Source organism: Somniosus microcephalus, unplaced genomic scaffold, assembly GCF_052327205.1.
Source record: "Somniosus microcephalus isolate GS21.2 unplaced genomic scaffold, FLI_Smic_1.0 unresolved_chr3, whole genome shotgun sequence".
NCBI classification, from domain to species: domain Eukaryota; kingdom Metazoa; phylum Chordata; class Chondrichthyes; order Squaliformes; family Somniosidae; genus Somniosus; species Somniosus microcephalus.
Window position 1 is genome coordinate 18,944,939 of NW_028225181.1, and position 25,252 is coordinate 18,970,190.

The 25,252-nt window shown below is 57.8% G+C and overlaps 1 protein-coding gene across 1 annotated transcript in view; it reads left to right on the top strand.

Moving 5' to 3' along the window:
- The first annotated feature begins 5,344 nt into the window (after positions 1 to 5,344).
- LOC147091270 (lysophosphatidic acid receptor 5-like) overlaps positions 5,345 to 25,252 on the top strand; it is a 110,140-nt gene continuing 90,232 nt past the window's right edge. The window contains exon 1 of the mRNA XM_085976698.1: positions 5,345 to 5,738. The gene's annotated coding sequence lies outside the window, so the exon portion shown is untranslated. The remainder of the gene's footprint in view (positions 5,739 to 25,252) is intronic.

Here is a 25,252-nt window from a genome sequence, read left to right on the forward strand (position 1 = left end):
CCTGCAGGGCTACGGGGATAGAGCGGGGGAATGGGACTGACTGGATTGCTCTACAGAGAGCCAGCATGGACTGGATGGGCCGAATGGCCTCCTTCTGTGCCGTTATGACTCTACGGGCTGGATTTTGCCATTGGTGGCGGGTTGGGGGCGGGTCACGTGGTCGGCGGGTCCCACTCCCGCCTCTGCTGCCGGGCGGGATAACTTATCTATTTTGCCCTAGTTGGGCAATTGATTCCCAGCGTGTGCGCGCCCCTGGCCCTATTAGTTTCTTGGGCCTGAAACTCGCCTCTGCTGACGTCATTTCTCCAGCTGCATTGAAGGGCTCCAAGCAGCCTTGGTTCATTTTCAGCCTCTACACTTGTGATTGCTTCTCTTCAAAGTGTTTGGAACATCGCGGGATGTCTACTTCAAGGCCCAAGGCCTCACCCTGGTTTGATGAGGACTCCCTCCATGGGAGCCAGAGCACAAACGGAGGTGCTGTTTCCATCCTCTGGGAGGATAACACCCCCCCCCCCCACCCCAGCAGACCAAAGCTGTGTGGCTGCAAGTTGCTCAGGAGGTCAGTTCCACATCAACGTGCAGCAGAACCTGGCTGCGGTGCCGAAAGAGGGTCATGACCTTGTCCGAACAGGCAAAATGAGTAGACCATCACCTTCACCCTCATTCTGCTCCCCAACTCCTCTCAGCACCAACACTCTGCATTGTCAACCTACTCCTACACATCCCACTTTACCCTTACATCCCTTGCACCCTTAACCACTCCCTCTCTCTATGTACACACTCACTTCACTATTCGACTATGTTGTCCTCACACTCCCTATCACTGTGATGCTATGACAACAACTAACAACACACATGGAGGGCCCTTGGTCTTGGGACCTCACTCCATCTTTGTCTCCTTCTAAGCATCTATGCTATGGATTCTCTACCCTCACTCCATCATTCTCCCTCAAACTCCACTTGTGTCCCTCATTGCAGGAAAAGAGAGCCCACAATAAGAGGGAAAGGGGCGAAGACAGGAGGAAGGCCACCCTCAATAGCCCAGCTCACCAGCGCTGAGGAGGCGGCCCTCGAGATTGTTGGAGCCGAGGAGGATCTTGGAGTGGGGGACAGACAGACGGGCGCATCAGAGCAAGCTGGTGACAGAATAGTTTTGCATCTCTCTCATTGACATTGCATGAGTGACTGATATGGCTTCTGATGCTCATACAGATTGACATATGATCATCAGCACAAGTCCATGTGCATGCTACGTTAATATCACATCTCTAACTCATGCCTTTACTCCCCCACAGGACCATCGAGAGCCCTCCTCCCCACTGTCCAGGAGGAAGAGCCTGAGCCTCCAGACTCCTCAGAGGAACCTGCAACATCTGAGGGCGCAGCGTCAGCAGAATTCAGCGCACCCAGCACCAGCGCAGACACTCACACCTCGGTGGGACCTTCGCGAGATAGAGTAGTGTTGTCACCTGGTGGATCACAGCTCACAAGTGAGCATCAGCAGATGGTGGAGACAGGGACAGCAGTGGAGAGTCCTCGTCGGAGGCCGCAGGTCACTCCCGGCTCGGCTCCGCTGCATGTGGACCCTGTGCCTCCGGGTCCATCCAGAAGGAGAGCGGTGCTGGAACTCCAGGAACAGGTGCAGGAGTCTCTGGCAGGTTTTGTCTCCGAGTGTGGAGCGAATGGAGGAGTCCAACGCTAACATGAGCAGTGCCTTTGTGGAGGCATTGGCGCATGAACGCATCACCACGGAAAGGATGGCAACCTCTGTGGAAAGGATGGTGATGGTAGCGAAGAGGATGGCTATGGCCATGGGGGAGCTAAGTCGCCAGAGTGTTGAAAACATGGTGAATGTTCAGAATAGACTGACCTCTCTGGAGGAGCGATGGGCAGCTATTGATCAGTGTGGGACTGCCAGTGCAGAAATGGGTCCTCATGGCCCCGCTGATGTGCAGCAAGGTGCTGACCAAGCCACTTGCTAGCACTGAAGTGGGGCCAACCCATGAGAGGGATGTTGGTGGCAGACAACAAAGAAGTGGGGGCTCCTCTCCAAGCGCTCACACTCCCATGCCACTGCAAAGCCCTCGGGCAGAGCCCCGCCAGATTCCGCGCCCAACTGGGATCGGCGTCTCAGCCCCTGCACAGCCGCAGGAGCAACAGACTGTTGGTGAACCCGCACAGGCTCGCAACCCCAGAGGACGCCTGCCAAAGGAGTCGAGGCAGGAGCAGCATGAAGGTGAGCAAGGGGCCTCCGCATCTGCCGAAGCCACCGGGGAAGCACCACGTAGGAGCATGCGTAAGAGGAAAATATAGCACAAGTAGTAACAAGGGTAGTCACTTGGGTGTTCTGTTGCGTTTAATTGTTAAATGCAATCCTTTCGTCAATGTATTAAAATGAAGTGATGGCAAACTGTTGAAGTTCTGGACTCTGTCATTTCGGAAATGGAAGTTCCACATTGAGGGCTCAGGGAGAATTGTATTTGTCATGATGGTGGTCAAAGTAATAGGAAGCCCCGGGTTCTTGCTCATTCTCTATGGTGTGGTAAGAAGGTGCCAGGCACATGTGTTTGATTGGCCAACTTAAGCAAATCTGGCCAAGATGAATGCATCCCTTGCATCCCGGGCAGAAATGTGCTCGCGTGCTGCTGCCGCTGGCTGATGCGCCTCCGCAAGGTCTTCGTTCTCGTTCTCCTCCTCATCTGAGGAGGCTGTGCGCTGAGCCACTTATTCCTCAGGCAGCTGCAAGCCACGATGCTGTGCGACGTTGTGCAGCGCACAGCAGAGCACGACGATTCTGGAGACGCTGGCTGCTGAGTACTGCAGGGCTCCACCTGATCTATCCAGGCATCTGAATCGCATCTTCAGCAAGCCGATGGTTTGCTCGATAATGGATCTGGTCGAAATGTGGCTGGAGTTGTAGCGCTCCTCAGCTTCGGTCGGTGGGCTCCTGAATGGTGTCATTAGCCATGTCTTCAGGGGATAGCCCTTGTCTCCAAGTAGCCAACCGCAAAGTTGGTCTGGCGGACTAAAGAGCGGAGGCACACTAGACTGCCACAGTGTAGGATCCGTTCCTCCCCCACAATGGTAAAAATTGGTCTATGAAATATGAAAACCCAGAACTGCACATCTTGCAAAAAGAGCTGGGCAATAAAGGGTTAATTCAGACATTGCGGCCGAATTGCTATACGAAGGTTTTCTGTCTAGGTTAAAGAAGCGCACCTTGGACCTTGGCCCCAGAAAAGCTGGTATCAGTGCAGGCCTAGAGAGTGGGCCGGGCCCTGAACCATTTGAATACGCACACTAACAGAAACCAACAATTAGCATAGGCAGTCACCTTGGGAAGGTGGCATTGTCAGAAAGGACCTCAATTACAGACAGTCTGTGCCCAAGTAATCAATGGACAATACGAGGGACAATTAGCCAGCCAGAGTTCTCTGCTGGAGACATGCACACATTTTGATACGGCCATCATGTGCACAGGAGGGGACAGGAAATGTGTCTCAAGGTATTGCAAGTTGGTTTTGGTTTAAAGAAAAGCCACTGCGAAGAGAGACGGCGTGGGGATCTAACGCAAGAACAGCAAGCAGAAGGATTCGGGCCGACAATCAACTCCAGGAGACAGCCAATCAGGAGCGGTGATTGTATGTTTCAGTCAGATCATAGAGGGGGCTTTTGTGGTTGAGCCTGAGTAAGTTTGTAACTTACCAGCAATGCATCTGAGTAAGATGCATTGCTGGTCATCTTCCAAAATTCGATAGACTCTGGAACAGTTCCCATGGATTGGAGGGTTACTAATGTTACCCCACTATTCAAAAAAGGTGGTAGAGAGAAAACGGGGAATTACAGACCGGTAAGCCTGACATCGGTAGTGGGCAAAATGCTAGAGTCCATTGTAAAAGATGTAATAGCAGAGCACTTGTAAAACAGTGACAGGATCGGACAAAGTCAACATGGATTTACAAAAGGTAAATCGTGCTTGACTAATCTACTGGAATTTTTTGAGGATGTAACTGGTAGAATAGTTAAGGGAGAACCAGTGGATGTGGTGTATTTGGACTTTCAGAAGGCGTTCGATAAGGTGAGACCACACCTTGAGTATTGTGGGCAGTTTTGGTCGCCTTATCTGAGGAAGGACGTTCTTGCCATGGAGGGAGTGCAGCGAAGATTCACCAGACTGATACCTGGGATGGCAGGAATGACGTATGAGGAGAGATTGGGTTGATTAGGCTTATACTCGCTGGAGTTTAGAAGAATGAGAGGGGATCTCATTGAAACTTATAAAATTCTAACAGGACTAGACAGATTAGATGCAGGAAGGATGTTCCTGATGGCGGGGGAGTCCAGAACCAGGGGTCACAGTCTAAGGATAAGGGGTAAGCCATTTAGGACTGAGATGAGGAGGAATTTCTTCACCCAGAGAGTGGTGAACCTGTGGAATTCTCTACCACAAAAGGCAGTTGAGGCCAATTCATTAAATATATTCAAGAAGGAGTTAGATATACTTGGGGAGAAGGCAGGGACAGGGTTAGAGTTTGGATGATCAGCCATGATCGCATTGAATGGTGGAGCAGGCTCGAGGGGCCGAATGGCCTACTCCTGCTCCTACCTTCTATGTTTCTATGTTATGATGGAGCTGTACAAAACGCTAGTTAGGCCACAGCTGGAATACTGTGTGCAGTTCTGGTCGCCACACTATAGGAAGGATGTGATTGCATTGGAGAGGGTGCAGAGGAGATTCACCAGGATGTTACCTGGGCTGGAGCGTTTCAGCTATGAAGAGAGACTGAACAGGCTGGGGTTGTTTTCCTTAGAGCAGAGAAGGCTGAGGGGGGACCTGATTGAGGTGTACAAAATTATGAGGGGCATAGATAGGGTAGATAGAAAGGAACCTTTCCCCTTAGTAGAGGGGTCAATAACCAGGGGGCATAGTTTCAAGGTAAGGGGCAGGAGGGTTAGAGGGGATTTGAGGAAAAGCTTTTTCACCCAGAGGGTGGTTGGAATCTGGAACTCACTGCCTGAAAGGGTGGTAGAGGCAGGAACCCTCACAACATTCAAGAAGCATTTAGATGAGCACTTGAAACGCCATAGCATACAAGGCTACGGACCAAGTGCTGGAAAATGGGATTAGAATAGACAGGGCTTGATGGCCGGCGCGGACACGATGGGCCGAAGGGCCTCTTTCTGTGCTGTATAACTCGATGACCCTATGACCTGTAGCAGTCGGCACAGACTTCATGGATTTTTAGATTTTAACCCTTATTAAACACTGGACAGGCTGTTTGTGGTGGGGGGGGAAGCAGTGAAAGACCACTCAGGCTGGAAATGACTCATTCGTATGGAAACAAATTGTCCTGGGAACAATGGCCCGAGTGGCCCACTCCTAAGTCTTGATTATCAAGGCTGATGACTCATTGTTCTAGTCGAGATGAACTCATTAAGTTAATCGGCAGGAAGATCGAAAAGAGATCAAAAACCATTCCCCCAGGCCATCTGTCCATTAATACTACAGGCTGCGGTTTGTGTATTGGAGGGATATAAAAGAGAGTAGTTTGGACAGCTCTCTCTCTCTCTCTCCTGCTCTCCACACGACGGAACATCAAGAGGAGCAGAGCCTTGCTCTTCCAACCGAGACGGACTTTGACTAAGGCTGGGACTCGCATGCCGCAAGGCCGGTACGGAGCCAGGTAGCCGAGAGGTACGGGAGAAAGCTGCAAGCAAGATCAAAAGGGGCAATCTAGGTGAGCATTGCCAAGCCTACACACCCACAAGATCACTTAGCTGTGTGAGGGGGGTGCCTGTATGTTCCTACCAAACCAGAGGGGGGGTTTAGCGTTGGAAGGGTCCTGTGATAGTTTAGTTCGCGGGAGGGTGTTTTTAGGCCGTGGTAAGTCAGCACGGCAGGGGTTTGTTGGACAAGTCAGGGTTGTACTGTTTTAAACTGCACTGTTGTGTTCTCACTGCTCGTACTGTATGCAAGTGGAGTGGTTTTTGTTAAACTTAATAAACACCGTACGGGTGAGCCCGAAAACGCTGTCCATGTTCCAATCTGTCCTCAGTAATCCCCATCGTCCAGAACTTGTAGTAAGGGGGTTTGCGTGCTCCCTACGGGTGGGGCAAAACCACTCACAATAATTGGCGATTGCAGCAGGGGTCATAGGAAATTGGCCAGTTCAAAAAACGGTTACAGACCTATGACTCAAATGACCCTTGCGTAGGGGTTTGTATTTTGCGGTTGTTAGTCTAATATAAATCGTAGGGATTTATACTGGGGAGGTAATTGTGTGTGTGTGTTAAATAAACGTATGAATCAAAGGTTGAGCCAAGACCCTGTGCCGTATTCTGTTCTTATAAATCCTAAAGTCCAAGAACTACATAAGAACATAAGAACATAAGAAATAGGAGCAGGAGTAGGCCAATCGGCCCCTCGAGCCTGCTCCGCCATTCAATAAGATCATGGCTGATCTGATCCTAACCGCCAATCCACTATCACAGAACCATCTCCTGAATCTAACAGAATTAGACACACGAAATAGGAGCAGGATCAGGCTACACGGCCCCTGGGCCCGCTCCGCTACCCACAGGGCCATGACCGATCCGAACCTAGACTCATGTCCAAATTCCTGCCCGCTCCCCGTAACCCTTTATTCCCTTTACTTCTAGGAAACTGTCTATTTCTGTTTTAAATTTATGTAATGATGTAGCTTCTACAGCTTTTTGGGGCAGCATATTCCATGGACCTACCGCCCTCTGAGTGAAGTAGTTCCTCCTCATCTCAGTTTTGAAAGCAGCCCCTTATTCTAAGACTATGCCCCCTAGTTCTAATTTCACCCATCATCGGGAACATCTTCCCCGCATCCACCCGATCCAACCCCTTCACAATCTTATATGTTTCAATAAGATCGCCTCTCATTCTTCTGAACTCCAATGAGTAGAGTCCCAATCTACTCAACCTCTCCTCATATGTCCATCCTCTCATCCCCGGGATTAACCGAGTGAACCTTCTTTGTACTGACTCGAGAGCAAGTATGTCCTTTCTTAAGTATGGACACCAAAACTGTACGCAGCATTCCAGGTGCGGTCTCACCAATACCTTGTACAACTGAAGCAATACCTCCCTATTTTTATATTCTATCCCCCTAGCAATGAAAGCCAACATTCCATTGGCCTTCTTAATCACTTGCTGCACCTGCATACTAACCTTTTGAGTTTCGTGCACCAGGACCCCCAGATCCCTTTGTACTTCAGTACTTTCCAGTTTCTTGCCATTAAGATAATAACTTGCTCTACGATTTTTCCTGCCAAAGTGCATAACCTCACACTTTCCAGTATTGTATTCCATCTGCCAAATCTCTGCCCACTTACTTAGCCTGTCTATGTCCCCTTGCAGGTTTTTTATGTCCTCCTCACTCACTACTTTCCCTCCCATCTTAGTATCATCTGCAAACTTTGATATGTTACACTCGGTCCCCTCCTCCAAATCATTAATATAGATTGTAAAGAGTTGGGAACCCAGCACTGACCCCTGCGGAACACCACTAGTTACTGATTGCCAGTCTGAGAATGAACCATTTATCCCAACTCTCTGCCTTCTGTTACATAGCCAATCCTCTATCCATGCCAGAATATTACCCCCAATCCCGCGATTTTTTATCTTAAGCAATAATCTTTTGTGTGGCACCTTGTCAAATGCCTTTTGGAAGTCTAAATACACTACGTCCACTGGTTCCCCTTTATCCACCCTATACGTTACTTCCTCAAAGAACTCCAGCAAATTTGTCAAACATGACTTCCCCTTCATAAAACCATGCTGACTTTGTCCTATTAAATTATGATTATCCAAATGTCCTGTTACTGTCTCCTTAATAATGGACTCCAAAATTTTACCTACCACAGACGTTAGGCTAACCGGTCTATAGTTTCCAGCCTTCTGTCTACTGCCCTTTTTAAATAAGGGTGTTACATTAGCAGTTTTCCAGTCTGCCGGGACCTTTGCCAAGTCCAGGGAGTTTTGGAAAATTATTACCAATGCATCCACAATCCCTACCGCCACTTTCCTCAAGACTGTGTGTAACGGGGGACCGGTATCGGAGAAAGCCCCTTACATTAGGATGAACGAGTCATGGCAACTGCCAGGGTACTTGCCGCAAACATGCAAAATGTCCTTCCTGTGGTTACACACCAGCTGCACGTTGAGGGAGTGAAAGCCCTTGCGGTGGACAAAAAGAGCTGGGTTGTGATGGGGTGACTTAAGGGTCACCTGTGGGCAGCCTACAGCGCCCTGCACCCTTGGCAAGCCTGTCACATTTGCAAAGACAACTGCACGCGCGGTTACACTTGCTTGATCAGTGGAGAAGCGGATATGATTGTGGGCCTTTGCAAAGAGGGCATCGGTTACCTGCGTCATGCAACTGTGGGTGGCCGACTGGGAGATGCGGCTGATGTCTGCTGATGAGCTCTGGAAGGAGCCTGAAGCAAAAAAGTTGAGTGCGGTGGTGACTTTGACAGCCACTGGTAAGGAGTGTCCATCCGTTCCTCTTGGCTCCAGGTGTTGGTGCAGCATTGCGCAGATGTCACCCACTACCTCTCGCGGAAGTCTCAGCCTCCTTTGGCACTGCTGATCAGTCATGTTGAGGAAGCTCATCCTCATCCTGTAAACCCTGTGTTGGGGGTATCTCCTGCAGCAATGTGCTTCCCTGCGCTGGCGCCTTCTGGCCTGTGCACCATCGGGTAGGTGAGCAGCAGGTTGGCGCCCCTGTTGTTGCTGCTGCTGTTGATGCTGCTGTTGTTCCGGGTTCTGCTGCTGCCGCGGCTGGTCTTCATCCGAATTTGAGTTTCAGGAGGAAAGGAAATAAATGGTTCCTGTTATGAATCTTATGATCCATGAAGAAAGACTCATGAAATAACACAGGACGGCCAGCTGGTGGCGCCGTCCAAGGAGTATAAATACTCGGGCGTGAGCCCAGCTTGCCCAGGACATTTTGTAAATAGGAACTAGTGAAAGATAACTAGACCTCCATGTTTTGAAACAAGTTGATTAAAGCCTTGCTTTATACATGAACCAAGTACGCAGTGAGTTTTATTACGTCGGTTCCCATGTTGCTGGTAGATATCTCCGTCGAGGAAGCACTCAGTCAAGGTGGGGAGAGGGTTTTCCCAGGAGGTCACAGTGGAGATGGATCTCGGCTTCACCACTTCCAAGGTCAGTAGGCCTGCAAAAATGTCTCCAAGACCTGAAAGAACAAAGTTCTGCCACCTGCAACTGATCCTTGTTGAAAACTCCAGTTTTTATGGTGGAGTAGCAGCTGTTTAGGAAGCCAACCACTTGTCAAACCAACAGGAATAGCTGGCGTGTTTCTGGGGAGACGTGCAGCACACTGGAAATGTGTCAAACTTAGAAAGGCCTCTCAAAATGGCATCATAGAGGTCCTTAAGTAGTAGTTAAGTGCCTTAAGGGCCTATCCCGCCGCTTGGAGGCGCGACCGAAACGGACTCTGCAAGCCCGCCTTTGGAGAAGTTGCGCGGAGGCGGGTTGACGGCAGGATCGGAACCCGCCATCATTTTTCAAAGTTTCGCACCTGACCCGCCTCCAAACCCGGCTCCTCAGGGCTGGTAAAATCCAGCCCTATGACTCTCTGTCTGCCCCCGAACCCCCATTCCCCAGTTACCCCCTCTCCCATTCACCAGTCTCCTCTTCCCCCATTCCTCATCAACCCCATTCCCAAGTCTCCTCATTCCCCCATTCCGCAGTCTCCTCTCCACCATTCCCCAGTCTCCCTCGCCCCCATTCCAAAGTCTCCTCTCTCCCCCATTCCCCAGTCTCTCTCCCCCATTCCCCAGTCTCCCTCTCCCATACCTGTCTCCCTCTCCCCATTCCCCAGTCTCCCTCTCCCCCATTCCCCAGTCTCCCTCTCCCCATTCCCCAGTCTCCCTCTCTCCCATTCCCCAGTCTCCCTCTCTCCCATTCCCCAGTCTCCCTCTCCCCCATTCCCCAGTCTCCTTCTCCCCCATTCCCCAGTCTCCCTCTCCCCCATTCCCCAGTCTCCCTCTCCCCCATTCCCCAGTCTCCCTCTCCCCATTCCCCAGTCTCCCTCTCCCCCATTCCCCAGTCTCCCTCTCCCCATTCCCCAGTCTCCCTCTCCCCCATTCCCCAGTCTCCCTCTCCCCATTCCCCAGTCTCCCTCTCCCCCATTCCCCAGTCTCCCTCTCTCCCATTCCCCAGTCTCCCTCTCCCCCATTCCCCAGTCTCCTTCTCCCCCATTCCCCAGTCTCCCTCTCCCCCATTCCCGAGTCTCCCTCTCCCATTCCCGTCTCCCTCTCGCCCATTCCCCAGTCTCTCTCGCCCATTCCTCAGTCTCCCTCTGCCCCATTCCCCAGTCTCCCTCTCCCCCATTCCCCAGTCTCTCTCCCCCATTCCCCAGTCTCCCACACACCCATTCCCCAGTCTCACTATCCCCCATTCCCCAGTCTCCTCTCCCCATTCCCCAGTCTCCCTCTCCCCCATTCCCCAGTCTCTCTCCCACATTCCCCAGTCTCCCTCTCCCCATTCCCCAGTCTCCCTCTCCCCATTCCCCAGTCCCTCTCCCCCATTCCCCAGTCTCCTCTCCCCCATTCCCCAGCCTCCCTCTACCCCATTCCCCAGTCTCCCTCTCCCCATTCCCCAGTCTCCCTCTCCCCCATTCCCCAGTCTCCATCTGCCCATTCCCCAGTCTCCCTCTCCCCATTCCCCACTCTCCCTCTTCCCATTCCCCAGTCTCCCTCTCCCCCAATCCCCAGTCTCCCTCTCCCCCATTCCCCAGTCACCCTCTCCCCCATTCCCCAGTCTCCCTCTCCCCCATTCCCCAGTCTCCCTCTCCCCCATTCCCCAGTCTCTCTCTCCCTATTTCCCAGTCTCTCTCCCCCATTCCCCAGTCTCCCTCTCACCCATTCCCCAATCTCCCTCTCACCCATTCCCCAGTCACCCTCTCCCCCATTCCCCAGTCTCTCTCTCCCCATTTCCCAGTCTCTCTCCCCCATTCCCCAGTCTCCCTCTCACCCATTCCAAGGTCTCCCACTCCCCCATTCCCCAGTTTCCCTCTCCCCCATTCCCCAGTCTCCCTCTCCCCCATTCCCCAGTCTCCCTCTCCCCATTCCGCAGTCTCTCTCTCCCCATTTCCCAGTCTCTCTCCCCCATTCCCCAGTCTCCCTCTCACCCATTCCAAGGTCTCCCACTCCCCCATTCCCCAGTCTCCCTCTCCCCCATTCCCCAGTCTCCCTCTCCCCCATTCCCCAGTCTCCCTCTCCCCATTCCCCAGTCTCCCTCTCCCCCATTCCCCAGTCTCCCTCTCCCCCATTCCCCAGTCTCCCTCTCCCCCATTCCCCAGTCTCCCTCTTCCCATTCCGAAGTCTCCCTCTCCCCCAATCCCCAGTCTCCCTCTCCCCCATTCCCCAGTCTCCCTCTCCCCCATTCCCCAGTCTCACTTGCCCCCATTCCCCAGTCTCCTCTCCCCATTCCCCAGTCTCCCTCTCCCCCATTCCCCAGTCTCCCTCTTCCCATTCCCCAGTCTCCCTCTCCCCCATTGCCCAGTCTCCCTCTCCCCCATTCCCCAGTCTCCCTCTCTCCGATTCCCCAGTCTCACTTGCCCCCATTCCCCAGTCTCCTCTCCCCATTCCCCAGTCTCCCTCTCCCCCATTCCCCAGTCTCTCTCCCACATTCCCCAGTCTCCCTCTCCCCATTCCCCAGTCTGCCTCTCCCCCATATCCCAGTCTCCCTCTCCCCCATTCCCCAGTCTCACTTGCCCCATTCCCCAGTCTCATCTCCCCATTCCCCAGGCGCCCTCTCCCCCATTCCCCAGTCTCTATCCCACATTCCCCAGTCTCCCTCTCCCCATTCCCCACACTCCCTCTCCCCATTCCCCCGTCTCTCTCGCCCATTCCCCAGTCTGCCTCTCCCCCATTCCCCAGTCTGCCTCTCCCCCATTCCCCAGTCTCCCTCTCCCCCATTCCCCAGTCTCCCTCTCCCCCAATCCCCAGTCTCCCTCTCCCCATTCCCCAGTCTCCTTCTCCCCATTCCCCACACTCCCTCTCCCCATTCCCCAGTCTCTCTCCCCATTCCCCAGTCTGCCTCTCCCCCATTCCCCAGTCTCCCTCTCCCCCATTCCCCAGTCTCCCTCTCCCCCAATCCCCAGTCTCCCTCTCCCCCATTCCCCAGTCTCCCTCTCACCATTCCCCAGTATCTCTCTCCCCCATTCCCCAGTCTCCCTCTCCCCCATTCCCCAGTCTCCCTCTTCCCCATTCCCCAGTCTCCCTCTCCCCCATTCCCCAGTCTCCCTCTCCCCATTCCCATGTCTCCCTCTCCCCCATTCCCCAGTCTCCCTCTCCCCATTCCCCAGTCTCCCTGTCCCCCATTCCCCAGTCTCCCTCTCCCCCATTCCCCAGCCTCCATCTTGCCCATTCCCATGTCTCCCTCTCCCCCATTCCCCAGTCTCCCTCTCCCCCATTCCCCAGCCTCCATCTTGCCCATTCCCCAGTCTCCCTCTCACCCATTTCCCAGTCTCCCTCTCCCCCATTCCCCAGCCTCCATCTTGCCCATTCCACAGTCTCCCTCTCACCCATTTCCCAGTCTCCCTCTCCCCCATTCCCCAGTCTCACTCTCCCATTCCTGTCTCCCTCTCCCCATTCCCCAGTCTCCCTCTCCCCATTCCCCAGTCTCCCTCTCCCCCATTCCCCAGTCTCCCTCTCACCCATTCCCCATGCTCTCTCTCCCCATTTCCCTGTCTCTCTCCTTTATTCCCCAGTCTCCCTCTCCCCCATTCCCCAGTCTCTCTCTCCCCATTTCCCAGTCTCTCTCCCCCATTCCCCAGTCTCCCTCTCACCCATTCCCCAGTCTCCCTCTCCCCCATTCCCCAGTCTCCCTCTCCCACATTCCCCAGTCTCTCTCTCCCCATTTCCCAGTCTCTCTCCCCTATTCCCCAGTCTCCCTCACACCCATTCCCCAGTCTCCCTCTCCCCATTCCCCAGTCTCCCTCTCCCCCATTCCCCAGTCTCCCTCTCCCCCATTCCCCAGTCTCCCTCTCCCCATTCCTCAGTCTCCCTCTCCCCCATTCCCCAGTCTCCCTCTCCCCCATTCCCCAGTCTCCCTCTCCCCCATTCCCTGGACTCCCTCTTCCCATTCCACAGTCTCCCTCTCCCCCAATCCCCAGTCTCCCTCTCCCCCATTCCCCAGTCTCCCTCTCCCCATTCCCCAGTCTCTCTCCCCCATTCCCCAGTCTGCCTCTCCCCCATTCCCCAGTCTCCCTCTCCCCCATTCCCCAGTCTCCCTCTCCCCATTCCCCAGTCTCCCTCTCCCCCATTCCCCAGGCGCCCTCTCCCCATTCCCCAGTCTCTCTCCCCCATTCCCCAGTCTCCCTCTCCCCCATTCCCCAGTCTCCCTCTCCCCCATTCCCCAGTCTCCCTCTCCCCCATTCCCCAGTCTCCCTCTCCCCCATTCCCACATCTCCCTCTCCCCCATTCCCCAGTCTCCCTCTCCCCCATTCCCCAGTCTCCCTCTCCCCCATTCCCACATCTCCCACTGCCCCATTCCCCAGTCTCCCTCTCCCCCATTCCCACATCTCCCTCTCCCCCATTCCCCAGTCTCCCTCTCCCCCATTCCCACATCTCCCTCTCCCCCATTCCCACATCTCCCTCTCCCCCATTCCCCAGTCTCTCTCTCACCCATTCCCCAGTCTCTCTCTCACCCATTCCCCAGTCTCCCTCTCCCCCATTCCCACATCTCCCTCTCCCCCATTCCCCAGTCTTTCTCTCACCCATTCCCCAGTCTCCCTCTCCCCCATTCCCCAGTCTCCCTCTCCCCCATTCCCCAGTCTCCCTCTCCCCCATTCCCCCATCTCCCTCTCCCCCCTTTCCCATGTCTCCCTCTCCCCCATTCCCCACACTCCCTCTCCCCATTACCCAGTCTCTCTCCCCCATTCCCCAGTCTCACTCTCCCCCATTCCCCAGTCTCCCTCTACCCCATTCCCCAGTCTCCCTCTCCCCCATTCCTCAGTGTCCCTCTCCTCATTCCCCAGTCTCCCTCTCCCCATTCCCCAGTCTCTCTCCCCCATTCCCCAGTCTCCCTCTCCCCCATTCCCCAGTCTCCATCTCCCCCATTCCCCAGTCTCCCTCTCCCCCATTCCCCAGTCTCCCTCTCCCCATTCCCATGTCTCCCTCTCCCCCATTCCCCAGTCTCCCTCTCACCCATTCCCCAGTCTCCCTCTCCCCCATTCCCCAGTCTCCCTCTCCCCCATTCCCCAGTCTCCCTCTCCCCCATTCCCCAGTCTCTCTCTCCCTATTTCCCAGTCTCTCTCCCCCATTCCCCAGTCTCCCTCTCACCCATTCCCCAATCTCCCTCTCACCCATTCCCCAGTCACCCTCTCCCCCATTCCCCAGTCTCTCTCTCCCCATTTCCCAGTCTCTCTCCCCCATTCCCCAGTCTCCCTCTCACCCATTCCAAGGTCTCCCACTCCCCCATTCCCCAGTTTCCCTCTCCCCCATTCCCCAGTCTCCCTCTCCCCCATTCCCCAGTCTCCCTCTCCCCATTCCGCAGTCTCTCTCTCCCCATTTCCCAGTCTCTCTCCCCCATTCCCCAGTCTCCCTCTCACCCATTCCAAGGTCTCCCACTCCCCCATTCCCCAGTCTCCCTCTCCCCCATTCCCCAGTCTCCCTCTCCCCCATTCCCCAGTCTCCCTCTCCCCATTCCCCAGTCTCCCTCTCCCCCATTCCCCAGTCTCCCTCTCCCCCATTCCCCAGTCTCCCTCTCCCCCATTCCCCAGTCTCCCTCTTCCCATTCCGAAGTCTCCCTCTCCCCCAATCCCCAGTCTCCCTCTCCCCCATTCCCCAGTCTCCCTCTCCCCCATTCCCCAGTCTCACTTGCCCCCATTCCCCAGTCTCCTCTCCCCATTCCCCAGTCTCCCTCTCCCCCATTCCCCAGTCTCCCTCTTCCCATTCCCCAGTCTCCCTCTCCCCCATTGCCCAGTCTCCCTCTCCCCCATTCCCCAGTCTCCCTCTCTCCGATTCCCCAGTCTCACTTGCCCCCATTCCCCAGTCTCCTCTCCCCATTCCCCAGTCTCCCTCTCCCCCATTCCCCAGTCTCTCTCCCACATTCCCCAGTCTCCCTCTCCCCATTCCCCAGTCTGCCTCTCCCCCATATCCCAGTCTCCCTCTCCCCCATTCCCCAGTCTCACTTGCCCCATTCCCCAGTCTCATCTCCCCATTCCCCAGGCGCCCTCTCCCCCATTCCCCAGTCTCTATCCCACATTCCCCAGTCTCCCTCTCCCCATTCCCCACACTCCCTCTCCCCATTCCCCCGTCTCTCTCGCCCATTCCCCAGTCTGCCTCTCCCCCATTCCCCAGTCTGCCTCTCCCCCATTCCCCAGTCTCCCTCTCCCCCATTCCCCAGTCTCCCTCTCCCCCAATCCCCAGTCTCCCTCTCCCCATTCCCCAGTCTCCTTCTCCCCATTCCCCACACTCCCTCTCCCCATTCCCCAGTCTCTCTCCCCATTCCCCAGTCTGCCTCTCCCCCATTCCCCAGTCTCCCTCTCCCCCATTCCCCAGTCTCCCTCTCCCCCAATCCCCCAGTCTCCCTCTCCCCCATTCCCCAGTCTCCCTCTCACCATTCCCCAGTATCTCTCTCCCCCATTCCCCAGTCTCCCTCTCCCCCATTCCCCAGTCTCCCTCTTCCCCATTCCCCAGTCTCCCTCTCCCCCATTCCCCAGTCTCCCTCTCCCCATTCCCATGTCTCCCTCTCCCCCATTCCCCAGTCTCCCTCTCCCCATTCCCCAGTCTCCCTGTCCCCCATTCCCCAGTCTCCCTCTCCCCCATTCCCCAGCCTCCATCTTGCCCATTCCCATGTCTCCCTCTCCCCCATTCCCCAGTCTCCCTCTCCCCCATTCCCCAGCCTCCATCTTGCCCATTCCCCAGTCTCCCTCTCACCCATTTCCCAGTCTCCCTCTCCCCCATTCCCCCAGCCTCCATCTTGCCCATTCCACAGTCTCCCTCTCACCCATTTCCCAGTCTCCCTCTCCCCCATTCCCCAGTCTCACTCTCCCATTCCTGTCTCCCTCTCCCCATTCCCCAGTCTCCCTCTCCCCATTCCCCAGTCTCCCTCTCCCCATTCCCCAGTCTCCCTCTCACCCATTCCCCATGCTCTCTCTCCCCATTTCCCTGTCTCTCTCCCCATTCCCCAGTCTCCCTCTCCCCCATTCCCCAGTCTCTCTCTCCCCATTTCCCAGTCTCTCTCCCCCATTCCCCAGTCTCCCTCTCACCCATTCCCCAGTCTCCCTCTCCCCCATTCCCCAGTCTCCCTCTCCCACATTCCCCAGTCTCTCTCTCCCCATTTCCCAGTCTCTCTCCCCTATTCCCCAGTCTCCCTCACACCCATTCCCCAGTCTCCCTCTCCCCATTCCCCAGTCTCCCTCTCCCCCATTCCCCAGTCTCCCTCTCCCCCATTCCCCAGTCTCCCTCTCCCCATTCCTCAGTCTCCCTCTCCCCCATTCCCAGTCTCCCTCTCCCCCATTCCCCAGTCTCCCTCTCCCCCATTCCCTGGACTCCCTCTTCCCATTCCACAGTCTCCCTCTCCCCCAATCCCCAGTCTCCCTCTCCCCCATTCCCCAGTCTCCCTCTCCCCATTCCCCAGTCTCTCTCCCCCATTCCCCAGTCTGCCTCTCCCCCATTCCCCAGTCTCCCTCTCCCCCATTCCCCAGTCTCCCTCTACCCATTCCCCAGTCTCCCTCTCCCCCATTCCCCAGGCGCCCTCTCCCCATTCCCCAGTCTCTCTCCCCCATTCCCCAGTCTCCCTCTCCCCCATTCCCCAGTCTCCCTCTCCCCCATTCCCCAGTCTCCCTCTCCCCCATTCCCCAGTCTCCCTCTCCCCCATTCCCACATCTCCCTCTCCCCCATTCCCCAGTCTCCCTCTCCCCCATTCCCCAGTCTCCCTCTCCCCCATTCCCACATCTCCCACTGCCCCATTCCCCAGTCTCCCTCTCCCCCATTCCCACATCTCCCTCTCCCCCATTCCCCAGTCTCCCTCTCCCCCATTCCCACATCTCCCTCTCCCCCATTCCCACATCTCCCTCTCCCCCATTCCCCAGTCTCTCTCTCACCCATTCCCCAGTCTCTCTCTCACCCATTCCCCAGTCTCCCTCTCCCCCATTCCCACATCTCCCTCTCCCCCATTCCCCAGTCTTTCTCTCACCCATTCCCCAGTCTCCCTCTCCCCCATTCCCCAGTCTCCCTCTCCCCCATTCCCCAGTCTCCCTCTCCCCCATTCCCCCATCTCCCTCTCCCCCTTTCCCATGTCTCCCTCTCCCCCATTCCCCACACTCCCTCTCCCCATTACCCAGTCTCTCTCCCCCATTCCCCAGTCTCACTCTCCCCCATTCCCCAGTCTCCCTCTACCCCATTCCCCAGTCTCCCTCTCCCCCATTCCTCAGTGTCCCTCTCCTCATTCCCCAGTCTCCCTCTCCCCATTCCCCAGTCTCTCTCCCCCATTCCCCAGTCTCCCTCTCCCCCATTCCCCAGTCTCCATCTCCCCCATTCCCCAGTCTCCCTCTCCCCCATTCCCCAGTCTCCCTCTCCCCATTCCCATGTCTCCCTCTCCCCCATTCCCCAGTCTCCCTCTCACCCATTTCCCAGTCTCCCTCTCCCCCATTCCCCAGCCTCCATCTTGCCCATTCCCCACTCTCCCTCTCACCCATTTCCCAGTCTCCCTCTCACCCATTCCCCAGTCTCCCTCTCCCATTCCTGTCTCCCTCTCCCCATTACCCAGTCTCCCTCTCCCCCATTCCCCAGTCTCCCTCTCCCCCATTCCCCAGTCTCCCTCTCACCCATTCCCCAGTCTCTCTCTCCCCATTTCCCAGTCTCTCTCCCCCATTCCCCAGTCTCCCTCTCCCCCATTCCCCAGTCTCTCTCCCCCATTCCCCAGACTCCCTCTCCCCCATTCCCCAGTCTCTCTCCCCCATTCCCCAGTCTCCCTCTCACCCATTCCCCACTCTCTCTCCCCATTCCCCAGTCTCTTTCCCCGATTCCCCAGTCTCCCACTCCCCCATTCCCCAGTCTCCCTCTCCCCATTCCCCAGTCTCCCTCTCCCCATTCCCCAGTCTCCCTCTCCCCCATTCCCCAGTCTCCCTCTCCCCATTCCCCAGTCTCCCTCTCCCCCATTCCCCAGTCTCCCTCTCCCCCATTCCCCAGTCTCCTCTCCCCCATTCCCCAGTTTCCCTCTCGCCCATTCCCCAGTCTCCCTCTCCCCCATTCCTCAGTCTCACTTGCCCCCATTCCCGAGTCTCCTCTCCCCATTCCCCAATCTCACTCTACCCCATTCCCCAGTCTCCCTCTCCCCCATTCCCCAGTCACCCTCTCCCCATTCCCCAGTCTCCCTCTCCCCCATTCCCCAGTCTCCCTCTTCCCATTCCCCAGTCTCACTCTCCCCCATTCCCCAGTCACCCTCTCCCCCATTCCCCAGTCTCCCTCTCCCCCATTCCCCAGTCTCACTTGCCCCCATTCCACAGTCTCCTCTCCCCATTCCCCAGTCTCCCTCTCCCCCATTCCCCAGTCTCTCTCCCACATTCCCCAGTCTCCCTCTCCCCATTCCCCAGTCTCTCTCCCCCATTCCCCAGTCTGCCTCTCCCCATTCCCCAGTCTCCCTCTCCCCCATTCCCCAGTCTCCCTCTCCCCCATTCCCCAGTCTCCCTCTCACCCATTCCCCAGTCTCCCCTCCCCCATTCCCCAGTCTCCTCTCCCCCATTCCCCAGTCTCCCTCTCACCCATTCCCATGTCCCCATCTCCCCCATTCTCCAGTCTCCCTCTCCCCCATTCCCCAGTCTCCCTCTCCCCCATTCCCCAGTCTCCCCTCCCCCATTCCCCAGTCTCCTCTCCCGCATTCCCCAGTCTCCCTCTCACCCATTCCCATGTCTCCCTCTCCCCCATTCCACAGTCTCCCTCTCCCCCATTCCCCAGTCTCCCTCTCCCCCATTTCCCAGTCTTTCTCTCACCCATTCCCCAGTCTCCCTCTCCCCCATTCCCCAGACTCTATCCCACATTCCCCAGTCTCCCTCTCCCCATTCCCCACACTCCCTCTCCCCATTCCCCAGTCTCTCTCCCCCATTCCCCAGTCTGCCTCTCCCCCATTCCCCAGTCTCCCTCTCCCCCATTCCCCAGTCTCCCTCTCCCCCATTCCCACGTCTCCCTCTCCCCCATTCCCCAGTCTCCCTCTCCCCCATTCCCCAACCTCCCTCTCCCCATTCCCCAGTCTCACTCTCCCCAATTCCCCAGTCTCCCTCTCCCCCATTCCCCAGTCTCCCCCTCCCCCAATCCCCAGTCTCCCTCTCCCCCATTCCCCCATCTCCCTCTCCCCCATTTCCATGTCTCCCTCTCCCCCATTCCCCACACTCCCTCTCCCCATTCCCCAGTCTCTCTCCCCCATTCCCCAGTCTCACTCTCCCCCATTCCCCAGTCTCCCTCTCCCCCATTCCCCAGTCTCCCTCTCCCCCATTCCTCAGTGTCCCTCTCCCCCAATACCCCAGTCTCCCTCTCCCCCATTCCCCAGTCTCCCTCTCCCCCATTCCCCAGTCTCCCTCTCCCCCATTCCCCAGTCTCCCTCTCCCCCATTCCCATGTCTCCCTCTCCCCCATTCCCCAGTCTCCCTCTCCCCCATTCCCCAGTCTCCCTGTCCCCCATTCCCCAGCCTCCATCTTGCCCATTCCCCAGACTCCCTCTCCCCCATTCCCCAATCTCCCTCTCCCCATTCCCCAGTCTCCCTCTCCCCCATTCCCCAGTCTCTCTCTCCCCCATACCCCAGTCTCCCTCTCCCCCATTCCCCAGTCTCCTCTCCCCGTTCCCCAGTCTCCCTCTCCCTCATTCCCCAGTCTCCCTCTCCCCCATTCCCCAGTCTCCCTCTCTGCCATGCCCCAGTCTCCCTCTCCCCCAATCCCCAGTCTCCTCTCCCCATTCCCCAGTCTCCCTCTCCCCCATTCCCCAGTCTCTCTCCCCCATTCCCCAGTCTCCCTCTCCCCCATTCCCCAGTCTCCCTCTCCCCCAATCCCCAGTCTCCCACTCCCCCATTCCCCAGTCTCCCTCTCCCCATTCCCCAGTCTCCCTGAGCCCCATTCCCCAGTCTCCCTCTCCCCCATTCCCCAGTCTCCCTCTCCCCCATTCTCCAGTCTCCATCTCCCCATTCCCCAGTCTCCCTGAGCCCCATTCCCCAGTCTCCCTCTCCCCCCATTCCCCAGTCTCCCTCTCCCCCATTCCCCAGTCTCCCTCTTCCCCATTCCCCAGTCTCCCTCAGCACCATTCCCCAGTCTCCCTCTCCCCCATTCCCCAGTATCCCCCTCCCCCATTCCCCAGTCTCCCTCTCCCCCATTCCCCAGTCTCCCTCTCCCCGATTCCCCAGTCTCCCTCTCCCCCCATTCCCCAGTCTCCCTCTCACCCATTCCCCAGTCTCTCTCCCCCATTCCCCAGTCTCCCTCTCACCCATTCCCCAGTCTCTCTCCCCCATTCCCCAGTCTCCCTCTCCCCCATTCCCCAGTCACTCTCCCCCATTCCCCAGTCTCCTCTCCCCCATTCCACAGTCTCCCTCTCCCCATTCCCCAGTCTCTCTCTCCCCCATTCCCATGTCTCCCTCTCCCCCATTCCCCAGTCTCTCTCCCCCATTCCCCAGTCTCCCTCTCCCCCATTCCCCAGTCTCCCTGAGCCCCATTTCCCAGTCTCCCTCTCCCCCATTCCACAGTCTCCCTCTCCCCATTCCCCGGTCTCCCTCTCCCCCATTCCCCAGTCTCCCTCTCCCCCATTCCCCAGTCTCCCTCTCTCACATTCCCCAGTCTCCCCTCTCCCCCATTCCCCAATCTGCCTCTCCGCCATTCCCGAGTCTCCCTCTCCCCCATTCCCCAGTCTCTCTCTCCCCCATTCCCCAGTCTCCCCTCCCCCATTCCCCAGTCTCCCCTCCCCCATTCCCCAGTCTCCCTCCCCCCATTCCCATGTCTCCCTCTCCCCCATTCCCCAGTCTCCCTCTCCCCCATTCCCCAGTCTCTCTCTCCCCCATTCCCCAGTCTCCCTCTCCCCATTCCCCAGTCTCTCTCTCCCCCATTCCCCAGTCTCCCTCTCACCCATTCCCCAGTCTCTCTCTCCCCCATTCCCCAGTCTCCCTCTCACCCATTCCCCAGTCTCCCCCTCCCCCATTCCCCAGTCTCCCTCTTCCCCATTCCCCAGTCTCCCTCTCCCCCATTCCCCAGTCTCCTCTCCCCCATTCCCCAGCCTCCCTCTCCCCCATTCCCCAGTCTCCCTCTCTCACATGCCCCAGTCTCCCTCTCCCCCATTCCCCAATCTGCCTCTCCGCCATTCCCGAGTCTCCCTCTCCCCCATTCCCCAGTCTCTCTCTCCCCCATTCCCCAGTCTCCCTCTCCCCATTCCCATGTCTCCCTCTCCCCCATTCCCCAGTCTCCCTCGCACCCATTCCACAGTCTCTCTCTCCCCATTCCCCAGTCTCCCCCGCACCCATTCCCCAGTCTCCCGCTCCCCCATTCCCCAATCTCCCTCTCCCCCATTCCCCAGTCTCCCTCTCCCCCATTCCCCAGTTTCTCTCTCCCCCATTCCCCAGTCTCCCTCTCCCCCATTCCCCAGTCTCCCTCTCCCCCATTCCCCAGTCTCCCGCTCCCCCATTCCCCAGTCTCCCTCTCGCCCATTCCCCAGTCTCCCACTCCCCCATTCCCCAGTCTCCCTCAGCACCATTCCCCAGTCTCCCTCTCCCCCATTCCCCAGTATCCCCCTCCCCCAATCCCCAGTCTCCCTCTCCCCCATTCCCCAGTCTCCCTCTCCCCCATTTCCCAGCCTCTCTCCCCCATTCCCCAGTCTCCTCTCCCCCATTCCCCAGCCTCCCTCTCCCCCATTCCCCAGTCTCCCTCTCTCACATTCCCCAGTCTCCCTCTCCCCCATTCCCCAACCTGCCTCTCCGCCATTCCCGAGTCTCCCTCTCCCCCATTCCCCAGTCTCTCTCTCCCCCATTCCCCAGTCTCCCCTCCCCCATTCCCCAGTCTCCCTCTCCCCCATTCCCCAATCTCCCTCTCCCCCATTCCCATGTCTCCCTCTCCCCCATTCCCCAGTCTCCCTCTCCCCCATTCCCCAGTCTCTCTCTCCCCCATTCCCCAGTCTCCCTCTCCCCCATTCCCCAGTCTCTCTCTCCCCCATTCCCCAGTCTCCCTTGCACCCATTCCCCAGTCTCTCTCTCCCCCATTCCCCAGTCTCCCTCTCACCCATTCCCCAGTCTCCCCCTCCCCCATTCCCCAGTCTCCCTCTTCCCCATTCCCCAGTCTCCCTCTCCCCCATTCCCCAGTCTCCCTCTCCCCCATTTCCCAGGCTCCTTTCCCCTTTCCCCACTCACCCTCTCCACCATTCCCCAGTTTCTCTTTCCCCCATTCCCCAGTCTCCCCCGCACCCATTCCCCAGTCTCCCTCTCCCCCATTCCCCAATCTCCCTCTCCCCCATTCCCCAGTCTCCCTCTCCCCCATTCCCCAGTCTCCCTCTCCACCATTCCCCAGTTTCTCTCTCCCCCATTCCCCAGTCTCCCTCTCCCCCATTCCCCAGTCTCCCTCTCCACCATTCCCCAGTTTCTCTCTCCCCCATTCCCCAGACTCTCTCTCACCCATTCCCCAGTCTCCCTCTCGCCATTCCCCAGTCTCCCACTCCCCCATTCCCCAGTCTCCCTCAGCACCATTCCCCAGTCTCCCTCTCCCCCATTCCCCAGTATCCCCCTCCCCCATTCCCCAGTCTCCCTCTCCCCCATTCCCCAGTCTCCCTCTCCCCCATTTCCCAGCCTCTCTCCCCCATTCCCCAGTCTCCTCTCCCCCATTCCCCAGCCTCCCTCTCCCCCATTCCCCAGTCTCCCTCTCTCACATTCCCCAGTCTCCCTCTCCCCCATTCCCCAACCTGCCTCTCCGCCATTCCCGAGTCTCCCTCTCCCCCATTCCCCAGTCTCTCTCTCCCCCATTCCCCAGTCTCCCCTCCCCCATTCCCCAGTCTCCCTATCCCCCATTCCCCAATCTCCCTCTCACCCATTCCCATGTCTCCCTCTCCCCCATTCCCCAGTCTCCCTCTCCCCCATTCCCCAGTCTCTCTCTCCCCCATTCCCCAGTCTCCCTCTCCCCCATTCCCCAGTCTCTCTCTCCCCCATTCCCCAGTCTCCCTTGCACCCATTCCCCAGTCTCTCTCTCCCCCATTCCCCAGTCTCCCTCTCCCCCATTCCCCAGTCTCCCTCTCCCCCATTCCCCAGTCTCCCTCTCCCCCATTCCCCAGTCTCCCTCTCCCCCATTCCCACATCTCCCTCTCCCCCATTCCCCAGTCTCCCTCTCCCCCATTCCCCAGTCTCCCTCTCCCCCATTCCCACATCTCCCACTGCCCCATTCCCCAGTCTCCCTCTCCCCCATTCCCACATCTCCCTCTCCCCCATTCCCCAGTCTCCCTCTCCCCCATTCCCACATCTCCCTCTCCCCCATTCCCACATCTCCCTCTCCCCCATTCCCCAGTCTCTCTCTCACCCATTCCCCAGTCTCTCTCTCACCCATTCCCCAGTCTCCCTCTCCCCCATTCCCACATCTCCCTCTCCCCCATTCCCCAGTCTTTCTCTCACCCATTCCCCAGTCTCCCTCTCCCCCATTCCCCAGTCTCCCTCTCCCCCATTCCCCAGTCTCCCTCTCCCCCATTCCCCCATCTCCCTCTCCCCCTTTCCCATGTCTCCCTCTCCCCCATTCCCCACACTCCCTCTCCCCATTACCCAGTCTCTCTCCCCCATTCCCCAGTCTCACTCTCCCCCATTCCCCAGTCTCCCTCTACCCCATTCCCCAGTCTCCCTCTCCCCCATTCCTCAGTGTCCCTCTCCTCATTCCCCAGTCTCCCTCTCCCCATTCCCCAGTCTCTCTCCCCCATTCCCCAGTCTCCCTCTCCCCCATTCCCCAGTCTCCCTCTCCCCCATTCCCCAGTCTCCCTCTCCCCCATTCCCCAGTCTCCCTCTCCCCATTCCCATGTCTCCCTCTCCCCCATTCCCCAGTCTCCCTCTCACCCATTTCCCAGTCTCCCTCTCCCCCATTCCCCAGCCTCCATCTTGCCCATTCCCCACTCTCCCTCTCACCCATTTCCCAGTCTCCCTCTCACCCATTCCCCAGTCTCCCTCTCCCATTCCTGTCTCCCTCTCCCCATTACCCAGTCTCCCTCTCCCCCATTCCCCAGTCTCCCTCTCCCCCATTCCCCAGTCTCCCTCTCACCCATTCCCCAGTCTCTCTCTCCCCATTTCCCAGTCTCTCTCCCCCATTCCCCAGTCTCCCTCTCCCCCATTCCCCAGTCTCTCTCCCCCATTCCCCAGTCTCCCTCTCCCCCATTCCCCAGTCTCTCTCCCCCATTCCCCAGTCTCCCTCTCACCCATTCCCCAGTCTCTCTCTCCCCATTCCCCAGTCTCTCTCCCCGATTCCCCAGTCTCCCACTCCCCCATTCCCCAGTCTCCCTCTCCCCATTCCCCAGTCTCCCTCTCCCCATTCCCCAGTCTCCCTCTCCCCCATTCCCCAGTCTCCCTCTCCCCATTCCCCAGTCTCCCTCTCCCCCATTCCCCAGTCTCCCTCTCCCCCATTCCCCAGTCTCCTCTCCCCCATTCCCCAGTTTCCCTCTCCCCCATTCCTCAGTCTCACTCTCCCCCATTCCCGAGTCTCCTCTCCCCATTCCCCAATCTCACTCTCCCCCATTCCCCAGTCTCCCTCTCCCCATTCCCCAGTCTCCCTCTCCCCCATTCCCCAGTCTCCCTCTTCCCATTCCCCAGTCTCACTCTCCCCCATTCCCCAGTCACCCTCTCCCCCATTCCCCAGTCTCCCTCTCCCCCATTCCCCAGTCTCACTTGCCCCCATTCCACAGTCTCCTCTCCCCATTCCCCAGTCTCCCTCTCCCCCATTCCCCAGTCTCTCTCCCACATTCCCCAGTCTCCCTCTCCCCATTCCCCAGTCTCTCTCCCCCATTCCCCAGTCTGCCTCTCCCCATTCCCCAGTCTCCCTCTCCCCCATTCCCCAGTCTCCCTCTCCCCCATTCCCCAGTCTCCCTCTCACCCATTCCCCAGTCTCCCCTCCCCCATTCCCCAGTCTCCTCTCCCCCATTCCCCAGTCTCCTCTCACCCATTCCCATGTCTCCATCTCCCCCATTCTCCAGTCTCCCTCTCCCCCATTCCCCAGTCTCCCTCTCCCCCATTCCCCAGTCTCCCCTCCCCCATTCCCCAGTC